This window comes from Perca fluviatilis, chromosome 7 (assembly GCF_010015445.1).
Source record: "Perca fluviatilis chromosome 7, GENO_Pfluv_1.0, whole genome shotgun sequence".
Classification (NCBI taxonomy): Eukaryota; Metazoa; Chordata; class Actinopteri; order Perciformes; family Percidae; genus Perca; species Perca fluviatilis.
The window spans coordinates 7,067,907-7,091,389 of record NC_053118.1 but is presented as its reverse complement, the minus strand read 5'-3'; the positions used below and the strand labels follow the sequence as shown (position 1 = coordinate 7,091,389).

The 23,483-nt window shown below is 41.6% G+C and overlaps 1 protein-coding gene across 4 annotated transcripts in view; it reads right to left on the bottom strand.

Moving 5' to 3' along the window:
- cdk14 (cyclin-dependent kinase 14) overlaps positions 1-23,483 on the bottom strand; it is a 253,273-nt gene that overhangs the window by 201,046 nt on the left and 28,744 nt on the right. The window contains exon 1 of one of the 4 annotated variants that reach the window (XM_039805598.1): positions 5,602-5,677. The exons of 2 other annotated variants lie outside the window; for them this stretch is intronic. The gene's annotated coding sequence lies outside the window, so the exon portion shown is untranslated. Of the gene's footprint in view, positions 1-5,311; positions 5,383-5,601; positions 5,678-23,483 lie in introns of those variants that run through there. One more of the 4 variants, XM_039805600.1, reaches the window with a different exon arrangement.

Below are 23,483 nucleotides of genomic sequence, written 5' to 3'. Positions count from 1 at the left end.
ATTCTAACGTTACTCTGTGTCTGTAGCTGCATGTTACAAGCCGGTTAGCTAATGTTACCCTGTGTCTTTAGCTGCATGTTACCAGCCGGTATTCTAACGTTACCCTGTGTCTTTAGCTGCATCCTACCAGCCTGTTAGCTAATGTTACCCTGTGTCTTTAGCTGCATGCTACCAGCTGGTTAGCTAATGTTACCCTGTGTCTTTAGCTGCATGCTACCAGCCAGTATTCTAACGTTACCCTGTGTCTTTAGCTGCATGTTATCAACCGGTATTCTAACGTTACCCTGTGTCTTTAGTTGCATCCTACCAGCCTGTTAGCTAATGTTACCCTGTGTCTTTAGCTGCATGCTACCAGCCGGAATTCTAACGTCACCTTGAGTCTTCAGCTGCATGTTACCAGCCGGTAAGCTGTGATGCGTCCGTTGCGTTTTCTTCGGCTGTGCTTAAGTAGGTGGGTGGAGAGAGAGAAAAAAAAACTGGGGAAATCGCCAATAATGCTTTTGATTTTGATAGTCGTGATCAAAAGCTCATTTTGTGAAAATCGTGACACTCCTTAAGTAATACTTTAAAAGCCCCACACCAATGATAGAGAATGGAACTTAATGATGATCACTTCAAATATAACATGGTATAACGTGGTACGGGAGCAGTGTGTGCGTCACAACGTGTATTTTGAGAACACCTCCATAACCTGTTTCCTCAATTCATCAGTGCACACAGAGGACAACCTGCCCAAATCATGTCACGCTCCTTCACGCTACAAAATACTAATCATCGGATAGAGGAGACTTTTCCTTTGTTCGCATTCTCACACAGTCTCACTCTCTGCTCTGTTTCTCTCGGTCATGGATGACCTTGACTGACAGGCCTGTTGCCACAGGAACCACACCATGTCTATTGTGTTGTAGTGAGACAGAAAAAGGTGTGAAATTCACAATAAGACTCAGATGGGATCTAAACCGGAGTCGATTTCCAAGCCACAGCAGACAGCAATCGGTTCAAACCGTAAAAAACTGCAGAGGAGATTATCTGCATCTTGTCAACACACACACACACACACACACACACACACACACACACACACACACTTTAAATGTGTGCAAGCAAGGTGCAGAATAGTGGGGGCAAAAGCCTGTAGGACATTCATTATTCAGTGTTGCACACCCTCCCAACTCTATCCGGAAGCAGGTAACACAGACACATTCATTCACACATATACTGTGAACGGGTAACTAGGGTGACGGTAGGGGCAGGAGAGGAGTTACTGTACATATAGAGCCAAACAGTCTAAAATACACTTTTTATTGTTCATTTGCGGAGGAATAAAAGCCCCTTCAACATGTGTATAGAATCAAGTAAGCCTTCTATATATATGCAGTGGTGGAATGTAACTAAGTACATTTTAGGGGTGCACGATTCAGAAAATGTCACGATTCAATATCGATTTTTAGGCTCACGATTTGATTCAAAATCAATTTTCGATTCAAAAACACACAAAAATAGATTTTTGGAATTCTATGAATCGATTTTGAATCTGTAGAGCTTGAATCGCGATTCAAATAAGAATCGATTTTTTTGCACACCCCTAGTACATTTACTTAAACGTACAATATGTAACTTTCTGCCACTAGGGGTCTCTCAACCAAAACAATGGACGGTAAAACTGGACTTTTGATGACGTTGGGAAGTTGCGTGGAATTATGGGAGTTTTAAGTGCTAAACACCTTCGCTGACAGTTAGAATACATCAGTTCACGGACGAGTTTACCCGTTCAAGTTTATTCACGTTACGTTTATTCATTCTAATAAAATAGCTGCAGTTTCCCCAACATAATTACGTTTTTCTTGATTAGATTTTTATTTGTAGCTGACCAGTTAGCTCGTGAGCCAGCAAGCTAACAGTAGCCAGCAGCTAAAACACAAAATATTTCACATATCAGTGTCACCTTTTGGATCGTTTCAACACCGGGGCGGACGGGGTTTGTTGTAATGCTAGCTAGCTACTAAACGAGGCTGAGAGAAAGGTGTGGGTGGGGATTGTCGGGGAATCTCCCCCCCCCAGCGGAGCCAGGACGTTCGATGCCGGTTGTGCAGCAGCAGAACATCTCCCAGCTGCCCGGAATTATCTCCCCTTCACTTTTCAGTAATCTTAACTTTTCGTTTTGGTGCTTAACTCACCTTTTGTCAGGTTAATTTAGCTAACCGTAAAGACAGCTTAACGCGAAGAGGGGAGAAATTCGGCAGGGAGGAGATTTTCAGCACATACACCGGTAGCGCTGCGGAGATGTAGCTAACTCTATGGATGGCCGCTGTTGTGACTCGGTGCCTGGTCTGATATGGTCCGTTTCCCGACGTTTAATTAAACTGCCGTTAGCGTCGTAAGCACCAGGCACTGGAGATAAGTTCTGGCCGGGGGGTTGCTGTAATAAAAGTAGCTGGCTGATAGCTGACTGGGGGCTAACGATAGCTAGCTAGCTATATGTCCCGGGGCTGTTGTCAGCTGTCATCCCCGACTGAGTCTCTCTGCGCCGGGGGAGTGAGGCAGACAGACCGGGGTGTGCTAGCTGGCTAAATTAGCATTAGATTAATCGTCTATCTATACAGTTAACGTTGCTAGTGAAGTTATTCGTGGGTTAGCCCAGTCCTGTTAACTGTGGTCGAAACAGTCATACTAAAGCGTGTTGAATGATGTTGTAACCTCATAATGTTACCCACAAAGCATTAGCATCAATGTTAGCTACTTGTCGATATTGAACTTTCAAAATAAATAAGGTATCTGTTGTATTACTGTGATAAAAAGTGGGATGTAATTAATCACAAAATGAGGCTTTATGGCCAAAAAAAACACAAGTATTTTTTTTCTGTGACATTGTATGATTTACAATTACTCCTGAACGTATCATCTTGGTGCCAGTGTTCTGACGGAAGTTAGAGTAACTGGAGGGTGAAAGGTTATATGACGCCACTGACGGGCGACTAAAGGAAACGTGCCGTGTGTCAGTACCCGATCCGTTCCACCTGCACAATCCGTTCTGCGCATGTGCAAGATGACACGTATGCCATGACGTAGGCGCAGATGATAATGCTGCGTTCATTCCACTACCACCTTGGAATAACGGCACCGCTTCCACCTGCATGATCCGTTCTGCGCATGCGCAAGATGTTCACACGCTAGCCTCCAGCTAACGTTAGTTAGCTAATAGCTAATTCGGCGGACCGCTAGGTGATTATAGCGGTAGCTAACGGTTAATACGGAGCCTCCCCCGGGAAGCTAACGTTAGTTTAGCTAACGGTTAATTCGGCTAACCGCTAGCTGATTGCAGCGGTCTGTCGTTAGCCTCCACAGTTAAGCTAACGTTGGTTTAGCTAACAGCTAATTCGGCTAACCGCTAGCTGAGACAGCATGTAAACTTTAAAAGACCCTCAAAATAAAACTTGAAAATAAACGTTAACATATATAACAGCTGTTACGTCAGTTCTACTTTACTTGTGCTCATTTAAAATACAATCACTCAATACTTGTCTTTATTGTTATTTCTGTAATGTCTTAATTTAGCTGTAGCCTGCTTTTCCCATTAAGTTTGACTTTACGTTATTTTAGACTGAATCTAGCTGCAGAAACAACGTAACCAGTGGGGCGGTGCCTGTTATTTCGAGGTGGCATGAACGCAGCATTATCATCTGCGCCTACGTCATGGCATACGTGTCATCTTGCACATGCGCAGAACGGATTGTGCAGGTGGAACGGATCGGGTACTGACACAGTGTCTGAAAATAAAATAACAGATTTCTCTGGGTTTGACATTTGGTGGAAACATTTGGGATAGTGTAAGAACACAACTCATAAAAATATATAACATAGGTATGGTCATTTTTAGACATTTTAAAGCAGAAATGTTACATATTGTACCTTTAAGTACTGTACTTCAGTCCAAATGTTGAGGTACTTGTACTTTACTTGAGTCTTTCCTTTTCATGCCACTTTCTACTTCTACTCCGCTACATTTCAGAGAGAAATATTGGACTTCTTACTCCACTACATTTATCTGTTACAGCTTTAGTTACTAGTTACTTTACACATTAAGATTTCTGCACACAAAACACATTTAGTTTATCAAATCTGAGGTTTTACTCTAAAGTAAACTAGCCAACAATATAACGGCCTACAAGTCCAGCTGAAACGATTAGACCATTAAACACACAACTGTTTGGATCCTTTACACTTTCTACAATGGGATGATTTTTCTGCATAGAGTACTTTTACTTTTAATACTTTAAGTACATTTTCCTGACGATCCCTACATACTTTTACTAAAGTAACATTTTCAATGCAGGACCTTTACTTGTAACAGAGTATTTTTTACAGTGTGGTATTAGTACTTTTACTTAAGTAAAGAATCCGAATACTTCTTCCACCGCTGTATCTGTGAAATGAAAGCATAATCGTCCACATGATTAACACCAAAAGTGTTTCGACTGGCTCAAAGTCAGAGAGAGTGTGTGCACAGCCAAAGGCCACAGACCGCACATAAAGCAACCACCGAGATGCTGCCTCATTAAACAGTAGCCAGCATGGCAGGAGACTCATATCGATGGATCCATCAAAGACTCATTTTCAGTGGAATTTGGTCCTTGATGGTTGGCAACGCAGAGCTCAGACGTGGAGCAGACACAGCTCCGATTCAACAGTCGCATGCTTTCTTCTGAGCTGAACGCTTGCTCGTGCTCTGTGTTCTTGTGTCTGCTCTGACCTAGTCTCGCATGTCCAGACCTTCCTCCACAGCGCTGCAGAAGAAGGTCTTGCTAGTCCACATAGCATTCCGGGATGGGAGAAAAACGTGCTCTGGTTTATTGGCATTTCTTTAAACCAATCACCATCATATCGGGCGGTGCTAAGCCTGCAAAATAGCCTAGGGAAGGAACTTGTTTTGGTGGAACATGTGTTGTTATAGTCGTGCAACAGAAAACTCTGATTGGACAGATAGTCTAGCTAGCCGTCTGGATTTACCCTGCAGAGATCTGAGGAGCAGTTAACCATAGTCCTCAGAAATCCAACCGGAGTTTAGAACGCCAACACAAAGAAAGAGGAAGGTGAGGGCACATCTGGCCAAAAATGAGGGACATTCGGCAGAACTTCTGGCGGCACCGGAGCAATCCCGGATATGAAACGTCGTCGATATAGACTATACTGTATGTGACAGGGTGAATAAATAGGTTTAAACACATTGACTATACAGTGGGTAAACACATGTGATCGGAAGAGGAATGTGACACATGAACAGCAGCTGTATGTTCACACCGACATTAATTACCTGAACAGGAAAAGTCCAGAGTGAGATCCAAGAGGCGGGGTCCGCCTCAGGTGGCTATTAAAATGAGCCCGGTGTGTTCACACCACCTACCTCACGCTGCCTGCATGGAATAATTGGCGGTACACCCTGCACAGGGCGCAGGCACACTGAGTCAGATTCTTTAAAGAAGTGTGTCACAGAAGCTACAGAGGATATGTAGGAGTGAGTTTCAGGCCTGCTGCTGACCTTCACTCCTCCTCATAAAAAAAAAGAAAAGAAAAAAAGCCCAAACACATCTAACCGCCACATACCTCTCGGAGGAAAGTGCCAATCGACTGACAAGGACAAAAGCGAATAATGCCGCAGAAGCACCATATCCACTTAATGCTGGCCATGACGGAGAAGTGAATGACCTAGAGAGGATGAAGCCTCCAGCTGCTGTGCTCAGCGCTCCAGCTGTTTACACGGCTTTCAGAGTCTGTGTGTGCGTTTATGTGCGCATGTGTGTCTGTGCATTAGGGCTGCACGATATTAAGGAAAATATATGCGAAATGCGAACGTTGTTGAATATCGCCAGAAGGATATTACTTGCAACAAATAAGCAGATATTAAAGTGTGCTCAGTTTTGCATTTCAGCTGCTTTCAGTATTCTGCTAAAATACAACAAACTGCTTTTTGATTTTCAAACGAATGAAAGGAAATCATTTCCAACATTCTTTCATTGAACAAATTGAACTTTGAATTGAATATAAAAAAAGGTTTCCACTAAAAAAAGAATGCGTTGCATTTCAAAGTGCAGTTTTCTGCTGATATTTTCTTTCAACTAATACTAAAATATCTCTGAGTGTCTTTCGCGATATGTCACAGCCTTTCACGATGGAGTTTATTGTAGAGTAGCATCTGATACAGCCTACAATGCTGGTATCGGTATCGGCGTTAAGTACTGCAGTTAATGCACCGATCCGATACCACGTAATTTAGACCCGAAGATAATATTATTTCAAAGTAGTTTATCTTTTTCCGTTATGACTCACTGTCAAACTGGATAATTAAGTTCTACGGCATTCATTGTTTGGATTTGTTCATGTTTGAGATTACAAGAGATTGTAATGCAAGAGATTAACCTGAGCCAGGCCGAACAACAACAAAAAAATCATAGCACATCCATATCAGAAATCCTATAATATCTATACAGGGATAGTGGTATGCAGATGTTAAAACATAATATATATATAATAATATAACAATATATGACACACCCAATCGGGTATCGGAATCGGTATCAGCAAGAAAAAAAATGGCATGGGACCATCTCTAGTATATTGCACCAGTTGATATTGCGTAGATTTTTTTTAAAAACTGACATATTGTGCAGCCCTATTGTGCATGTGGACAAATGTTCAATAATATTCACACCCTTGCTTGGCCTAAATTCCCCTTGAACCCAGATAGCACATCTGTGTTTATCAGGATTTAGGATCCTGCTGATGCCTCTGGCTTCTCTCCAGAAGAAAGAGTGTCCATGTTGCCCCTCCATCACTGTGTCATTGTTATTCTGCAGTGCGCTCCACATTGCCCGCCACCTCTGGGCCCTGCAGATCAATAGAGGAGCAGACCAAATCACAAACACATCACACACACAGCCACTCAGAAATAGAACTGCGTATTGGAAAAATGTTGTCTCAAGAGCTCAGCGTTGCAATTAATTTCGGGCTAATTCATAAAACAATAGGTCGGCCTGAAGGAACGCGCCTTCAGACAATTACTTCTTCATAGTGGTGGTCAAAGAGCTCATCAGTGTGCTGTTTTTCCCGCCGCGAGGGATAAACCGCGGCTTTGTGCCGCTGACGAGCATCGGAATGCAAATCAGCCGCAGCACAATACCAGCACATCAAACAGACAGAGCTACTGCAGCATTTAAAGAAGCACTATAATCCCTATTCATCACTAAGCACACTGCTCCAGGCCCCTCAGATTAGCGCTTACATTTTACTGTAGTGAACCGGCACAAAGTGCCAAAGTCTCCAAAGTGTGCTGTGCCGTAGAAGTGTGACTTCCAAAGCTGGATTGACCTTAGCTTGACTCTGAACTACATGTAGCCTTGCAGCTTTTATGACTCGCGTAGAGAGAAGAATACTTGGCTGCTGGGGCACTGATGCTAACAGACTCACGCACTGTGTTGAGAGAAATGTCTCACATAGCCTTGATTGTGGAAATCGGTCTCTGTGCTGAGGTAACAGCTGGAGAAGAACTGCTGCTCTGGAAGAGACAAATAATCCTAAAAAGGGTTGGTGTGTGTTCACTGGCTTGGTTGTTTTTTTTTTGGTCAGTGCTGGAAATGATGACACATTGACAGAAATGAAGGCTCGGCTTGGCCAGCAGATGGCAATGAGTCTCCTACAGGTCGGCATAATGAGCCTTCAAAGACCTGAGATACATACAGTAGATGGGTAAAGTTCTAGACAGATTTACAATTCTTTTATGTATTTTTCTCGCCAAGACAGCAAGTTCATGACCATAAACCCCTTAAAAAAAAAATGCAGCTGATTCAGAACGCTGCTGCTCAAGTCCTCACTACGACCAAGAAAGACTCCAGTTCTGAAGTCTTTACACTGGCTTCCTGGCCGCTCTAAGATTTCATTTTAAAATTCTTATGTTGGTTTATTAACACTGAACGGTTTGGGGCTAGGGCTGGTCAATACATCAATATAAATCGATATCGTCACATGAGACTAGATATCGTCTTAGATTTTGCATATCGTGATATGACACAAGTCTCGTCTTTTCCTGGTTGTAGAGGCTGCATTACAGTAAAGTGATGTCATTTTCTGAACTTACCAGGCGCTTCTAGCTGTTCCATTATTTACCTTTACCCACTTAGTCATTGTATTCACATTACTGGTTACTTAACACAAATCTTATTGTGTAAATATTGTGTGAAAGCACCAATAGTCAACACTACAATATCGCCGCAATATCGATATCGATGTATTTGGTCAAAAATATCGTAATATTTTGATTCCTCGACTCCTCTCCGGCTTGTGACCCGGAAATCGTTCTCAGCGCGCCATGTTGAAGGACGTCCCAATTCCTAAAATGCACATCGAGGAGTGAGGATCGAGCATCGAGGAGGCTCCTCGGAGGAGTCGATACCGAGAATACACTGATGTATCCTCGCGGAAGACTTTTCACCCGCCACATGTAAACATAGAGGCATGGCAGAGAGAGAGAGAGAGAGAGAGAGAGAGAGAGAGAAAAAAAAAGAGAGAGAGAGAGCGATAGTGGTTAATCTAACTTTACGGATCTGGCCCAAATTAACATTCTGATTAATAGCGCGTAGGTGAAATAATACACAATCAACGAGGAAAATATTAGCGTTCTCTAAAAGGTGAACATAGCAGAGCCGCTGTCGAATAGACAGCTTCATTTGTAAGATCGTCTGCAAGACACTCGAGAAACAGCAATTTAACTTCATTAGGATTATTTCAGAATCTAAAAAGGTATAGTTCTGTTCACTCTGTCCAGTTTATACGACTACAGTTAGTTTTGCTGCTCAAATATCCGACGATATCAGCTGCAGTGGCATTTCTGCACGCATGGAAACGTTTACATACAGCCATCTCTAATCCTTAAAGTAAATTGTTATAGAAAACACTTACACATTAATACAATACATCATTTAAAAAGCAACGGAGCCTGCAGGACAAGCCGAGGGCCAGTTAAACATCCACGCGGGTCTCTAAATCGGATGAAATAATTCATTATGGTGGGTGGAAGGTGGTAGATGTTAAGCTTATTCGGATAAAGAGCCGATCCACGCAGATAGAGTGTGTTGTGTGTATGTAATATATGCAAAGCCTTTATATTTGTATAGTTATTTTCATACAAACATTTGTAGTGTTTTACACTAAATATATAGCCAAGCTGTGTATGTAGGCCATAGGCTTTTATAAATATATAGGCCTGTGTATGTGTGTTAAATACAACAAATACAAATGTACGACCCCTGTACATTCTCAACCACGTTGTGAATTGAACTCAAAGTAAATATATATATATATATATATATATATATATATATTTATATAAGTGGTCATGAACACTTCTGCTCCTGCTGACAGAGATCATAAAATGCAGCATATGACAGAACGATAGACAGCTGATGCAGTGGTGCTGCTCGTCATATTGAATCGACGTCGCTTTTAAAGACGGCTCGGAGGCAGAGATGCCTCGTGTTTGTTAAATGGATGTTGCCTCGACTCCTCTCTCCTCGCGGCTCTTCCTCGACTCCTCGGCTCCAATCTCCTGTGGGCGGGACTAAGACGCGAGGAGAGGAATCGAGGAGAGGAATCGAGGATGCACAAACTGGGAACTGGGAAAGGCCCTCAGAGTCATATAGGCTACTGAGCATAACGTGAGTCCTGATAATGACATGACTACAGTCTCATGATCCTCTGGTATTTTACACACATTTTTGTTCCCTGAGGCATCATCATTTGGGAGGGATCGTAAGCAAATACATCAGAGATGATATCACTCCTGACCCACCCTCCAACAGCCCAGAAAGACTTTTAACATTGACTTTAAAGTATCTAGAATTGGCCATAATATAAAAAGGTAAACGTGTCACTTCACTGTCCATCTCAAAACAGCTTTTAAGAGTTTAAGAGTTAAGGGTGAAGTTTTCTCCCACTTTTATCAGAACAGGAAATGGGGTCATGAAGCATGGTGGTGAGGTCAGCTCAGTCATGTATGGACCCTCTGTCTGGCTGTCAGCCTTTGTCTGCCATGCCTTCAGACCATAACACTGCCTAATGCGAAAGAGGTTTATTATAACAAAGGCCAGAGTTTGTATTTTTTTATGTGACCTGAACGATGGTACATCATTTCCACCCTTCCCATTCGTTTCTATGGGAGTAGCTGTGCAATGCATTTTGGTAGCATCGCGGGGATTTTGGAGAAGCGGGGCGTTGAGTCGCCTGCTCCTCATTTGCATAAAGTTGAATCCAGCCAACTTCATGCGAATGACGAGTAGCCGGCTCGGCTCGCCGTTGACGATCTGAAATAAAGACCGATTCAGCAACTGCAGCCTATTTCTCTCTTATAATGTTTTCAGAAACACATTTCTGTGAACTTTTTTCGGAAAATAAAAGATCGTATTTCCAAACGAGCCGCCATTATGGTCGGTTTTGAAATCCGGGAGCCCCACATGACGCGTTCGTCCAATCAGGTACAGCCATTGCTGTTGTAGGAGGGTGTAGCCTGTCTTCTTTGCTTGGCAGTGGTCAGTGAAGATAAACTGATAACTGCTGGTGGAGATAGCGTTCAATGCTGGGAAGCGGGGCACTTATTAGCCAACATAGAAATACACGTGCCAACCACAGATCGAGAAAGAGCTCGGTCTTGATTTTACTGGGGCTCAACTGATGTTGTCATGTCTTGAACCAAACATAAGCCAACATAGCATAGCAGTGTTCATTTCCTTAGCAAAAACTGACAAAAAAAATTATTTTATGAACAAAACAAAATGAAAAATAAAAAAAAAAGTAAATCTAACAACTAACAAAAAGGAAACAACGTCAAAGCCGATTTAGCTACTTTAACTGTTGTGGTAATAAGCAGCATCTAGCATTTCCGTAACGTTAGCTAACATAACTGCTTAAAATATTTATGGATAAAACTGGTCTTCAATCACAAAATTAGACAAGAAGCAGCAACAAAACAGTTGGGACAAATCAGAAAAGCATGCAGGCCAGCACACTGACATTTATAAAAATGTAAGCTAACGTTAACGTAACATTATCAAGGACTGTGGATGTAACATGTTGCATCAACATCCTAGCGCGTAAAAAAGCAACGCTTGGTCAGGTGCCTTTGGCGTTTCTTACTGATGCAAAAAGTCTCCTTTAGCATCATATTTTGACGCGCTTGGTCGGGACTATTGGCGTCACTTTTTGAGGCTCTGGGTCGGGACGTACGTTTAACTGATATGCGGCACAAGGACGGGACAGTTAGGTTTAGGAAAGGATGGTGGGTGGGGTTACAAAATGTACGCTTCAGTGACACGAGGGAGAAGAACGGGACATGATCCCCGGTCTCCTGGGTGAAAGTCCTGTGTTCTTTGACCCATCCACCCCCCCCAACCAACCTCCTTATGATGATTTCCTGTCCTTCATACTACGCTCTACCGTTGTCTCTCTTAATACTACGTCATCTTACAGCGCCGCGGTGGAGCTGCTGCTCTGCCCGGTGCGTTCCATACAGACGCTGAAGGGTGATTTTTGCATCGGTATCTGACGCTGAGAGACACTGACCAAATGTCAGTATTTTTACAAGCTGGGAAAAAGAACGGGTTGGTTGCACTCAGTTCTGTTTATAGGATATCGGTAGGAATAAATGCAGCATTAACGTCTGCCGTTAACCAGTACGCTTTCCCTACAGATTATTGTCTCTCTTTTATCTTAATCCAGTGCTTTAGCTAGTCTCAAACTGAACCCTGACAATGACTTGTATTTTAGTAGACAAGTGAATTAATTTAACATCTGAATGATGATGCTGCAATATACCAAGTGAGCAAAAACTAAGCAACTTTCTTTAAACAGCTGATTGGATTTACTGAAGAGAGCCAGTTTGTGTGTTGTATCACAGACTGATAACAGTCAACTCTACACATTAAAAGATGTACACAACAGCTGTAGCCTTAAAGTGTTTTGAAGACACTGACAATGCACAATGGAAAGGATACTGAAATACTACTGAGGAAAAAAAGACTTTCGTTTTGAGTTTTAGTTCACTAAAACGATATTGTAACAGTGATAAAACTAATGTACATTTTCTTTTTTTAAAACTACATACGTACATTCAGTAAGAACAAGTATTATCCCCTGGAACCAGTCAAAGACCCCTGAAAATCCACGGTACCTTACCTGTCCAAGAGTTCGCTGGACCAACAAGGTCTAAAATTTCCACTTGGGATTAATAATTCTTTCAATCGCAACAGACTTAAAAACTCTTTCATACATTAATCTATCCTATTGTTAAACCAGCTACATTAAATCCAGTTCAATATTTATTCGGGGTTACAAGTCTCCAAGACCTTGTCAATTTCTGTTGTTCTACATGTATGCTTTGTTTCCTTACTTGGGTGTTTATGTCATTTGTGGTAATGTTTTCATGTATGTATTTTGGTGTTATTCATCTTATGCATGTCTGTATGTATGTCTATGTCCTCTTTTTTTATATGAGCTACCCAGGGATGCAAAAAGAATTTCAGCCCTGGCTGACAATAAAAGTTGTATCGTATCTTATTGTATTATTGAAACAATACCCCACCCATTTCTTATTCCAGTGACAGGAAGATAGTCTAAATATAGTTCAGGTTGAAAATACATCGACTGGGATCGTGCACAGTTCTGTGTTGCTAGAAATGTGAAGCGCTGCATCTTAAACAGCTCTCCATTTGAGAGGGAAGAAGCCTTAAATCCTGTGGCTTCGGTGTTGATAAACTGTTGAATGACAAAGTTTTATCTTCATCTGGGGATAGATAAGGGAAGTTTGCAGCCTCCTGCAGATAGTAACGCAGCCACTGAGGATGAAAGACATCCTTTGTTGCCAACCCAGATTCAGCGAGGGAAACTGTCAACAAAGCGGCGTTTACTGGCTTTCTGCAGCGGATAAAAAAAAAAAGAAAAGAAAAAAAAAAGATTGTCATATGGCCGCCTGACTCGTCTGTGAGCGCATTGTGCCGTTGTGTGATGTGCAGAAGTTGATTTAATAGTAATAATAATAATAATAATGGTAAGAAAAGTATTTTACAGGCAGAGTGGTATAAGTGTACCGATTCAGTGGTGATATGTGTCAGTTGATGTTGATGCTTTTGTGCAATTATCATTACACATGAAATTAATGTTTGTTAGCCTCTACGTCTTGCCTGTGGTGTTAGCAGTGTTTCTCAATTTCATTATGGTTGTTTCCCAAAAACCTGTTTTTCTTTTTAAAAGTATGTTTTCTATATATAATGTGTTTTTCTCATCTCCGATCTCATCTAATACACACACATTAGCCTATAATATTTTACCAAAAACTTCCAATGTTGTAGCGTTGTGCTTGAAGAACAGCATCTTTCTCCCAAGGCTATCTAGAGGATTTTTTTTGGTGGGATATTAAACACAGGGAACATTCCAACTTTTAGTGGTTGTAACTCTTGTTCCCCAAAAAGACTCCAAACCGCACTATTTGTTAGAACTGGGGATGGAAAACTCTGTCTATTAATAATACAGCCAGCAGCAGGTTAGCGTAGCTTAGCTTTAAGACAGGAAACAGGGGAAAACAGTAATGCTGGCTGTGTCTGACAGTAACAAAATGTGCCTACAAGTTATATCTCATTTACTTAATCCATATAAAAAGAAAGTGCATAAAAACGTACCATTTTGCCAGGGGTTATGTGCTGGGTTAGGTCTTTGGATATTTCTTTAGGACCTTTCTATTTAACGTTGTGAAACAGAACTACTTAAGTTTAAGCAATAGGCTGTAAATATGAGTCATTATAGGCCAATACAGCGTTTTTTTGGGTGAGGACGGTCTGGAATGTGGCAATGATTTATTTCGCTCAAAATAGGGTTGGGCAATATATCGATATTATATCGATATCGTGATATGAGACTAGATATCATCTTAGATTTTGGATATCGTAATATCGTGATATGATACTGGTTTTAAAGGCTACATTAACAATACAATAACATTGGTTATTGGCTAATCAAATATGTTCCCATAATACAGAATGTGTTTGTATTCATTGCTACAGTATTTTCTCTGTATGTGTTGATGTATCTATGTAGTATCAGATATGTTTTCCCCTATCTAAGCATATGTTGTACTTATCTTATGTGTACTTGTTGGTATTGTTGTATTGTATTTATTGTTTTTTAAGTCATCAACCTGCTAGGGACTGCAGATGAAAATGATCCTGTATGGCTAAATCTGGCACATTTACATGTTGGACATTGTACTCGTGTTGATTAATGTGCACTGTCCCTTTTTAATAAAGAAATCTAATTACAGTAAAGTGATGTACTTTTCTGAACTCACCAGACTGTTCTAGCTGTTCTATTATTTGCCTTTTCCCCACTTTGACCTATGTCCACATTATTGATGATTATTTATCTAAAATCTAAGTTTGAACATTTTTGTTAAAGCACCAATTGTCAATCCTAGAATATCGCCGCAATATCGATATTGAGGTATTTGGTCAAAAATATCGTGATATCGGATTTTCTCCATATTGCCCAGCCCTAGCTCAAAATGATACTGACCGCACACTACATATATACTGACCTTTTGGGTGAGAAAAAGTATAGGAACAGATAGACTTAAAATAGATTACTGAATAATACCTAATATTTAGTTGCAGATTCTTTGCTTCCAATAACAGCATCAAGTTTTCTTCAGTTGTAATGCTTTCCCAAGTTTTCACCACTTTTTTTTTTTTATTGACTTGGCCATTCTAAAAAACTTCCCCTTTCCCCCCCCCCGATGAACTCCTTGGTTGTTTCGGCAGTGGGTTTTAAGTCGTGTGTCCATTTTTCAAAATGTCCGATCAGTTTGGATGCATTTTTTTTTTTAAATTGGCAGACAAAATCTTCCTGCAGACATTGCCATAATGTGTCAATGAAGATCAATGAGCCCGTCCCAGAAGCAGTCATGCGAGCCCAGGCCATGACATTACCTCCACCGTGTTTCACAGCTGAGTTTGAGTGTGTGGGATCACGAGCAGATCCTTTCTTTCTCCACACAGACTTTCCTTCACGTTGGTAATTGGTCAGTCCATTATATTTCATTCCAGGACATGTGAGCCTCATCTACTTTTTGGCTAATTCTAGTCTGGCCTTCCTATTATTATTGCTGATTGTTCCCAAAGTCTTCTGCGAATGGTGGATTGTGGTATCTTTAGTCCGGCCCTCTGGGGTTGTTGGTAGGGTTGGGTATCGTTTGGATTTCAACAATCCTGATTCTTCACTTTTGATTCCGGTTCTTATTGACTCAGATTCTTTGAGGGGTGGAGTTTAAACGGTTCACATGCATATTTCACAGATTAGTGGAACATTTTTATTGTTATTCAGTGGTGATTTACAGTTTGCCGGGCTGTTTCAACGTAAAATAAAGCCTCACTATAGCGTCGCTAACTGCGCTCCGTGGCTGCAACACAACAAGCGCCTGGAAGTATGGTGGTCGCTATGGAAACCAATACTTGCATGTGTAAAATTTGGAACCAATGATCGGATTCAAAACAACATTTTCCAAACGATTCCACAAAAAAAAATAAAAAATAAAAAAAAAATGAAAAAGAGGATTCCATTGGACTCGTAATTCCAAGTTGGAACCAGTTCTCGATGCCCAATCCTTGTTGTTGGCGGTCTTTTTTATTTTTTAGGTTGTTGGTGATGTCACTGGCAGTTGTTTTTTATTTTTATATTTATTTTACAGCTCTCACAATGTTTCTGTCATCAACTGCTGATGTTTTCCTTGGTCCACCGGTTTGGCGTCTGATGCTCAGTACACCAGTGGATTATTTCTTCTTCAGGACATTGCCTATGACCAATGTCTGTGCAATGGCTCCGATTGATTTTCGATCTTCTCTCAGTTTTAAAATCACTTTCATCAGCAGCTCTCTGGTCTTGTGTCGGTTAGGGATATTTGCCTGACAACCGATAAAGTTAACTAATTATAAAGTGTTCTACTTTGGCCCGGCTACAGCTCTGTGTCTGTCCCTCTGCTTCGGTTTCCCTCAACACTGAGTCTGACTTAATGTCCCGCCCACAACGCTATTGGACTCTCTTTCACTGGGGATTATGTTCAAAGTTTCTAATTTATTAAACAATTGCTTAAAGCATTTAAACAAAGTTTTGTGTTGCAGTTTGTTACATTCCAAAATCTTAATTTCATTAACTACTACCGTAACAATCGGTATCGGCCTTGAAAAACCAGTGTCGTTCGATCATTAGTGGTTGGTATCAACTTTTTAAATATGAATGCAGTCGGCATAGGCGAAACCAAAAGCTAATACTGAGAGTAGACATTCAGAGCTCTTTATTGTTCGAAGAATCAATGTAATATAGGACACATCTGGGCAACAAGAAACACATGTTCCAATCATTTTGCTCCCATTAAATTGGGTGGGTTCCAACAAAAGGTGCCATCTTCTAAATTATAGATCTAGAAATATCTGGAAATACTGTAAAAGCTGAGATGCTGATCTCGTTTCCTATGTTCATCTTTGATGTCAATCTCAAATGTTTTCAGTGTACAGAAAGAAGAAAAAAATAAAAATAAAAAAAGGAATTTGCCTCGCTGTTCCAATAGTTTCGGCGGGGGCGGGGGGTCTGTACATCATGTTTGATTTAACCAGCTGCTTGATTAGCAGTCCATTTATTCGGTATTCTGCAGTCATGTCGGCATGTGTTGCAGCGCTGATTAAATATTCAGACTTTGGCATTTTTCTGTATTGTGTTTGGCACATTGCTGCAGTGCAGTCGTCCGGGGCCACCAACACATATCATCAGTGTTTATGCTTTTTGCTTTGATTTAAATGAGGTTTGACTGAGGAGACAGTGTGCTGCCTCCATCATTCAAGGGTGATTAGATGCTTTAATATAGGCACCAGCTGCTGCACACCATTTAATCACCAGTATCAACATGAGAGCCTCCAGCTCTGTAAAAGCTACCCGCCGCCTACAGGAGCCCCCCTGCACTCACTGCCCTTCACTCACTTTTCTGTCCATAATAGTCTCATTAGGCCTGTAACAACGATGACATAATTGTCTAATCGCAATATTTTTACATAACTGCGCTATTACTTGTTTAAACCACAATTTATTGCCAACATTAGCGAAGGTCTTAAAGGGTATGGCTGTTGATGGTCACTGTTGATTTTGCATACTCCGCAGAGAGAGAGATAGGCTGAACTAGGCTTTAGCATCTGTGTTTAGGTGCCTACAATTAGGGATGTCCCGATCAGCTTTTTTGCCCCCCACCCCCAATCCGATTTTTTAAATTTGAATTATTGAACATCTGTTGATACCGAGTCCCGATCCGATACCTGTATTTGCTCAGATAATAGAGCTGCACACCGTTTTTTTGGTTTACAAAAAGAACTAGTAAACAAAGTAACTTAAACACTGGATGCATAAACATAATACATTTAACCTAGTGCAGCAAGTGAGTCTTTTCGCTCAACACCAAAACAGTTCTCTTTAGGATCCCAGCAAACCCCCAACCAAAACATAAACTTTTAGATTTAGTGATGCATCTTGCGCTTAATAGTCAATCTTTGATAAAACTAAACTTAGTGACGCCTCTTCCGCTCAATAGTCAAACCTTTCAGATTTTCTTCTCGAGTTTACCGATGTCTCCAGGGAATAACTATGTATATATACACACACCTGTAAGCTGGTTTCCTGAAGGAATCACAGAAGAAGTGTGCACTGGAGTAATCTGCTTCTGTAAGAAACGGATGACTAAGAAAGACAGACTTTTTTACTTGTTGCCAAGGGCTGGCAAGCTACGAGACTCTCTGAAGAGACACTGAGTGAGTGGCCAGGCGCCATGTTGGTTTGAAAGTGCCGGATTCCAGGCAGTCTGGTGATGCGTCTGTGGCGCAGGGCGGGTGCGATTAAAGGCAGTGATCACTACAAGCTGATGTAAATGATCGGAGTAAGGTAAACGGGGTGAATGCAGATCCCCGATCAGTTAGAAAATGGGAAAATCGGCTCCGATCCGATACTGTGAACGGGACATCCCTTCCTGCAATGTCTTTGTTTACACTGAAGATTCAGCTAAACGCCTCCAGCACGAGTTTAAATACGCCTTCAGGAAGACAGGAACGCACAAACCGTTGTTGTAAAGTAGCCACTGCCATTTAGAAGTGACTTTTACTGTACCAAGAAAATATGTGGTGGTGATCACAATTCGGTTTAAGGAGCCTGATTCAACTGCAAATAGTCTAAACGTTGCATTGTTGTCTCGTCAACTATCCCTTCCAGCGCAGCTCTCTCTCTCTCCTTTGTCCCTTCCCAGAGAAACAGCTGACTGCGACACATTGTGTGTTCCGTCTGTCTGTCTGTCTTTCTCTGCTCCGTTTCAACACAAAGGGAGTGGGGCGCCTTAAAAATATTTGTATCTACAAAACGGGGGCAGGAAAGGTTTTGGAACCACTGGTTTAAGGCTGATATATGGTAGTACGTAGGCTTCATGCTGACCACATCAGAACGCTGTAGCAGGAAAAGTTAACCCTCTCCTTGATTTCATGTTGTACCTCCGTTTCTACCTACAGCGTAGATTCAACGCAGTACCATGAATCAAGCTTTAGTGTGAGAAATAAACACAAAGTACAGCTGAGGCGGATGGGACTGTCATTAGCTTTGCTTGCATTTGGTCATGAACTAAAGGGATGGCGCTAGATTAAAACATTATCAGGTCACATATAGTGGTCTAAGGTCTAGAATAAACTTCCAAGGTCAAACCAACGCTGTTGTTGTCATGGGGCAGACAGCAGGCAGTCTACTGTATTTTGTGGTGAACCCAATAAATACTCAGATCATTTTAACCAGAAATTTTCAAAAAAGATGATAATGTTTTAAAACATTATGTTGTTCCTGGCAGAGTGGGGCCTATTTCGAAAATTAGACATTAAAATATAAAAGCCCTGTGGCAAATTGGGGGCATCTGATGTCTCATTACTCTGGATGTCCCACTTTTCGGCTGGATGTCCGTCCCCTTCCTCTGTCTTTGTGTTGGTGTTCTAAACTCCGGTGGATTTATGAGAACTATGGTTAACTGCTCCTCAGATCTCTGCAGGGTAAATCCAGACAGCTAGCTAGACTATCTGTCCAATCGGAGTTTTCTGTTGCACGACTAAAACTACTTTTGAATGTGCACGTTCCACCAAAACAAGTTCCTTCCCGAGGCTATTTTGCAGAGGCACCGTGGCTCCGTCCGGTGCTTAGCACCGCCCAAGACGATTCTGATTGGTTTAAAGAAATGGCAATAAACCAGAGCACATTTTTCTCCCATCCAGGAATGCTGTGTGGACTAGCCAGACCCTCCTCCGCAGCGCTGTGGAGGAAGGTCTGGCAAAGCGAGACTAGTCTAACATTAACCAACAGACTGCAATCCACCAACCCCGACACAATGTTCCCATGTCACGTCTTCCATTTCTGGCCCTCCTAAAAATGTCATTCTCCCTCTAAGGGCCTTCTCAGTCTAAAGATGGGTGTGAGATGCTGACGCAAAACACATTTACACATTACGCTTTCAGAAACACCTGCAGGTCCACAGACTTGCACAAAATACCCCCCCCACACACACATACACACCGTGACCAAACCATAACCCCTTTTTTCTTATGGTCTGGTGAAAACAGGGACAGAACAATATTCTGTGAAAAAGAAAAGCTGGTATTTACTTGACCGCGAAGGTCAGAAAGCACAATTTTATTTCTCCTCTCTCCTCCCACACACAGGCCATTCATTAAAGGCAATGTTTACCTTGACATTTAAGGCTGACATCAATTATTTTGGCTCGGTGCAAGAGACAAGCAGTGATGAAAAAAAAACACAAAGAACGGCTGGATTCTGCCCTGCTATGAAGGTCTGAGAATCCCTTTATGAAGTGATGTGTTCATCAGTTTTGGGTCAGTCAATCTGTCCAACACCTTGGACATTGCTCATGTGAGATGTGTATACAGGGTTTCTGCAGGTTTCACAAAGTCAAATTCAAGACTTTTTAAGACCTTTATGAATGAAATTTAAGAACTATATCACGACATAGAAGTACAACGGAATGCAGAGTCGCAAAAGTACTTGCAAAGTGAATAAATGTATTCAAATTGAATAAAAGCAACACAGAGTAATATTAATCTATACATATACAGCGAATTATATTTGGACGGGCGAAAGAAAGAACTACAACGCCACCGAATAAAAAAAAAATTTCATTTCAATAAGCGTTAGAGGTAACGTTACATGGCCGTACGGAAATTAAGACCAGTTTAAAATGATTTAAGACCTAGAACTAGTGATGGCCAAATGAAGCCTCGAGAACCATTTCCTTTATTTTCTGAGCCCACTAGATGGCGCTTTTGGTTAAACAAAGGGTTGAAAGCACACTGAGCTGCCATTCCTTGAGTGTTTTTCTTCAAACCGAAAACAAAGAAAATGGTTCGCAAAGCTTCATTTAGCCATCACTACCTAGAACACAATACTACTACTACTATTATATATATGACTTTAAGACTTTTTAAGGCCTAAATTTTGAAGACCCCGAGGAATCCCTGGTATATATTACATATAAAAGATTGCAATGCCTAAATATCATGCTTTATTACTGAAGAAATGGAACATTGTTGGCCTGTTGGGTCTTAACTTCATTACCCTTCAGACCAGCAGGAGTACACGACAGAAAGATCCTTTGTCATTGCCATTAAAAAAAAACAAGGGTCATCATGGTGGCCTAGGGGGTTTAAGATGCTGAAAACATAACCGCAATGTCCCAGTTTATGTCCGGTCAGGGACTTGTTGCATGTCATCCCCCATCTCTCCCTCCTCATTTCCTGTCAACGCTCTACGGTCAACTACATTACATAAGCAAACATTTCTGAAAACAATACTTGGTTAAGGTTAGGGAAAGATAAATAAAAAAAAACGATTTGGTTAAAGTTGCACCAAATCGATATTTCTATATGAACACTATATCAAAAGACGATGTGTAGGGGCGACCTCTGGCTCACCCAGTAGAGCGTGCGCCCCATGTAGGCTGAGTCCTTGGCAGCGGCGCAGGTTTAAATCCGACCCACGGCCCTTTGCTGCATGTCGTCCCCCGCTTTCTCTCCCATTTCCTCTCTTCAAGCTGTTGAATAAAGGCTATTAAAGCCCAACAAAATAATCTTTAAAAAAAGACTATGTGTAATATAAAAAGGGGTGGCTTGTAGTGACAATCCTGCAAAGAATGATCACCAAACTCTACTAATCCCCTCCGCTCTTTGGAGCATTATATGCTGCGGTGCGGCGCTCTGAAGCAGCAGAACCTGCAGCTGCGAGCCGGCGTTCTTAAAGAGAGTCCCTCATTTGTTCCAAAATAATAAATAAAAAGAATCATATTAAATAATAACTTAACCAAAAACATAATACTTAGATCTGATAGGTTTTGTCAAAATGTAACGCGAAACTAAGGCACGGACAAAGCCTAATAAAAAAATAACCAGTAGGCTAACTCACATACAACTTCTGCACCAGTCTACTGAGTTTTGTTGAGAAAGATAAGCATGTTGACATGATCTGGGGTCAGACGCGACCGCTACCTGGTGACCGTAAGTCCAGCCGCCGAAAACAGCCGCGTTGCCGGGATGCACAGGTACCTCCGCGCTAACTTGGCCAGCCCAGGGAACATTATTGCTTTCTTCATAGAGAGTTTCTACCAGTCTGGTGATGGTAGGTCGTAACAAAATGTGATATGCTGGTTCCAATATCCATGTCAATGAACTTGCAGATCCCTTGGGTAATTTTCTCTGCTCGTTGTGCATCGCAGCTCCTCCGTGCTAACGGCGAGTTTATGCTAGGTTGAGACTGAGAGCAGGATGCACCGCGGCCGCCACCGACATTAACCAGGCTCGGATACACTTGATTTAGTGGTAGGCTACATCATTTGAGTCGTGGCCGTGTTGTACATATACATGGCATCTCCGTGTTTGCAGTGAACCAAGTCGTTTAAAAAAAAAAAAATTATCTAAATGGTCCCACGCCACACTACGCTGTGTCCTCTTCATGATTACTTTTGAAATCAAAACAGAAACTCGCAGCCAGGTAACCGAGTATGGAGTCAAATATTGCCCCCGGGTAGTCAAATGTTTAATTGCTGCCACACTGTGAAATTAATTTAATTGCTTCAAGACTCACACTACGCAACGCAACCAGCATTAGTGTAATCGATAACAAATTAACGTGATCGACGAAATTCTTAATAATCAATTATCGATCGTCGAGTAATCACGCCCATCCCTAACATGGACAACTGTTTGCCATATCAACTTCATAAAGGTGCTAACATGTAAATGTTGTGTGTCAAATAACAACAATTAATGCAGTTTAAGTTTGTAGTCATAGTAAAAGAAAAACTACTTTGTTAAGGTTAGAGCAGTGTTTTCGCTAGAAAATATTGGTGCCGGTCATGTGACCTGTAAAGTTTCATTTTACGAGTCAAATGGAAAAAGTTCCGGTCAAATATTTTCGGCGTTTATTGCGCCTAAGAACAATTGATAGGCAGGCTATATAAAGAATAATATCATCAACGGATGTAGATTTACACAATTTTCATTGAAATGTAGGCTACTTGCTACAGGCAGAGGGGGAAAAAGAAATAGGCCTATTTTTCATTTGCTAGGCTGAGGAAATTAAACAATACAACAGTACAGTACAAACAAACTGGCTCATAAAATGCTAGAATGCCGACTTGGATCTTGTCCAAGTCGGCACTCTTGTGCCTCTGCCTTCCCCAAGGCGACTTCGCTGCGCTGTTTTGATGCGGTTCTGCCAGGGGAAGCCTCCCTCTGCTGGAACACTGGAGACAGGAATTATGCAGGCTACCTTGGCCAGTTTGACCCACTCCGGATAGATTTCAGCGGAATCCTTAATAATCACCTCACAGGCTGTTTAGAAAGTCAAGCCTCTGTAACGGCGGAGAGCTGTCTAAATATATGGCATCTGGATGTGCGTTTGTGACGTTAATGAGAGGGGCTGTAGCTGGCGCTGACTCGTCCTCGCTGAGCAATTTCTTGGTTTAATTTTTCTTAGACCGGCTGCTGCTTGGTGTTAAAGGGCCCTATTTTAACGATCTAAGCGCAGGGCGTGTAAGAATCCACTTTGCTAGTTTATCGGCAGAAAAAAGGGTCCATGCGCCAGGCGCATAGTTCAAAAGGGTTGTCCTTAGTGTCTAAATTAATCATAGGGCGTAACATGCAATAAACCAATCAGAGTGTCATCTCCCATTCCCTTTAAAAGCCAGGCACATTTGTACCATGGTGCATTGCTATTATGATGGAGGATTGGCTGAGCAGGAAGGAGAGATTTACCCACTAAACCCACAACATAACCGCCTGATTCACAGTTATAACCCATTCCATTACCCTTCTTATTGCTCATTT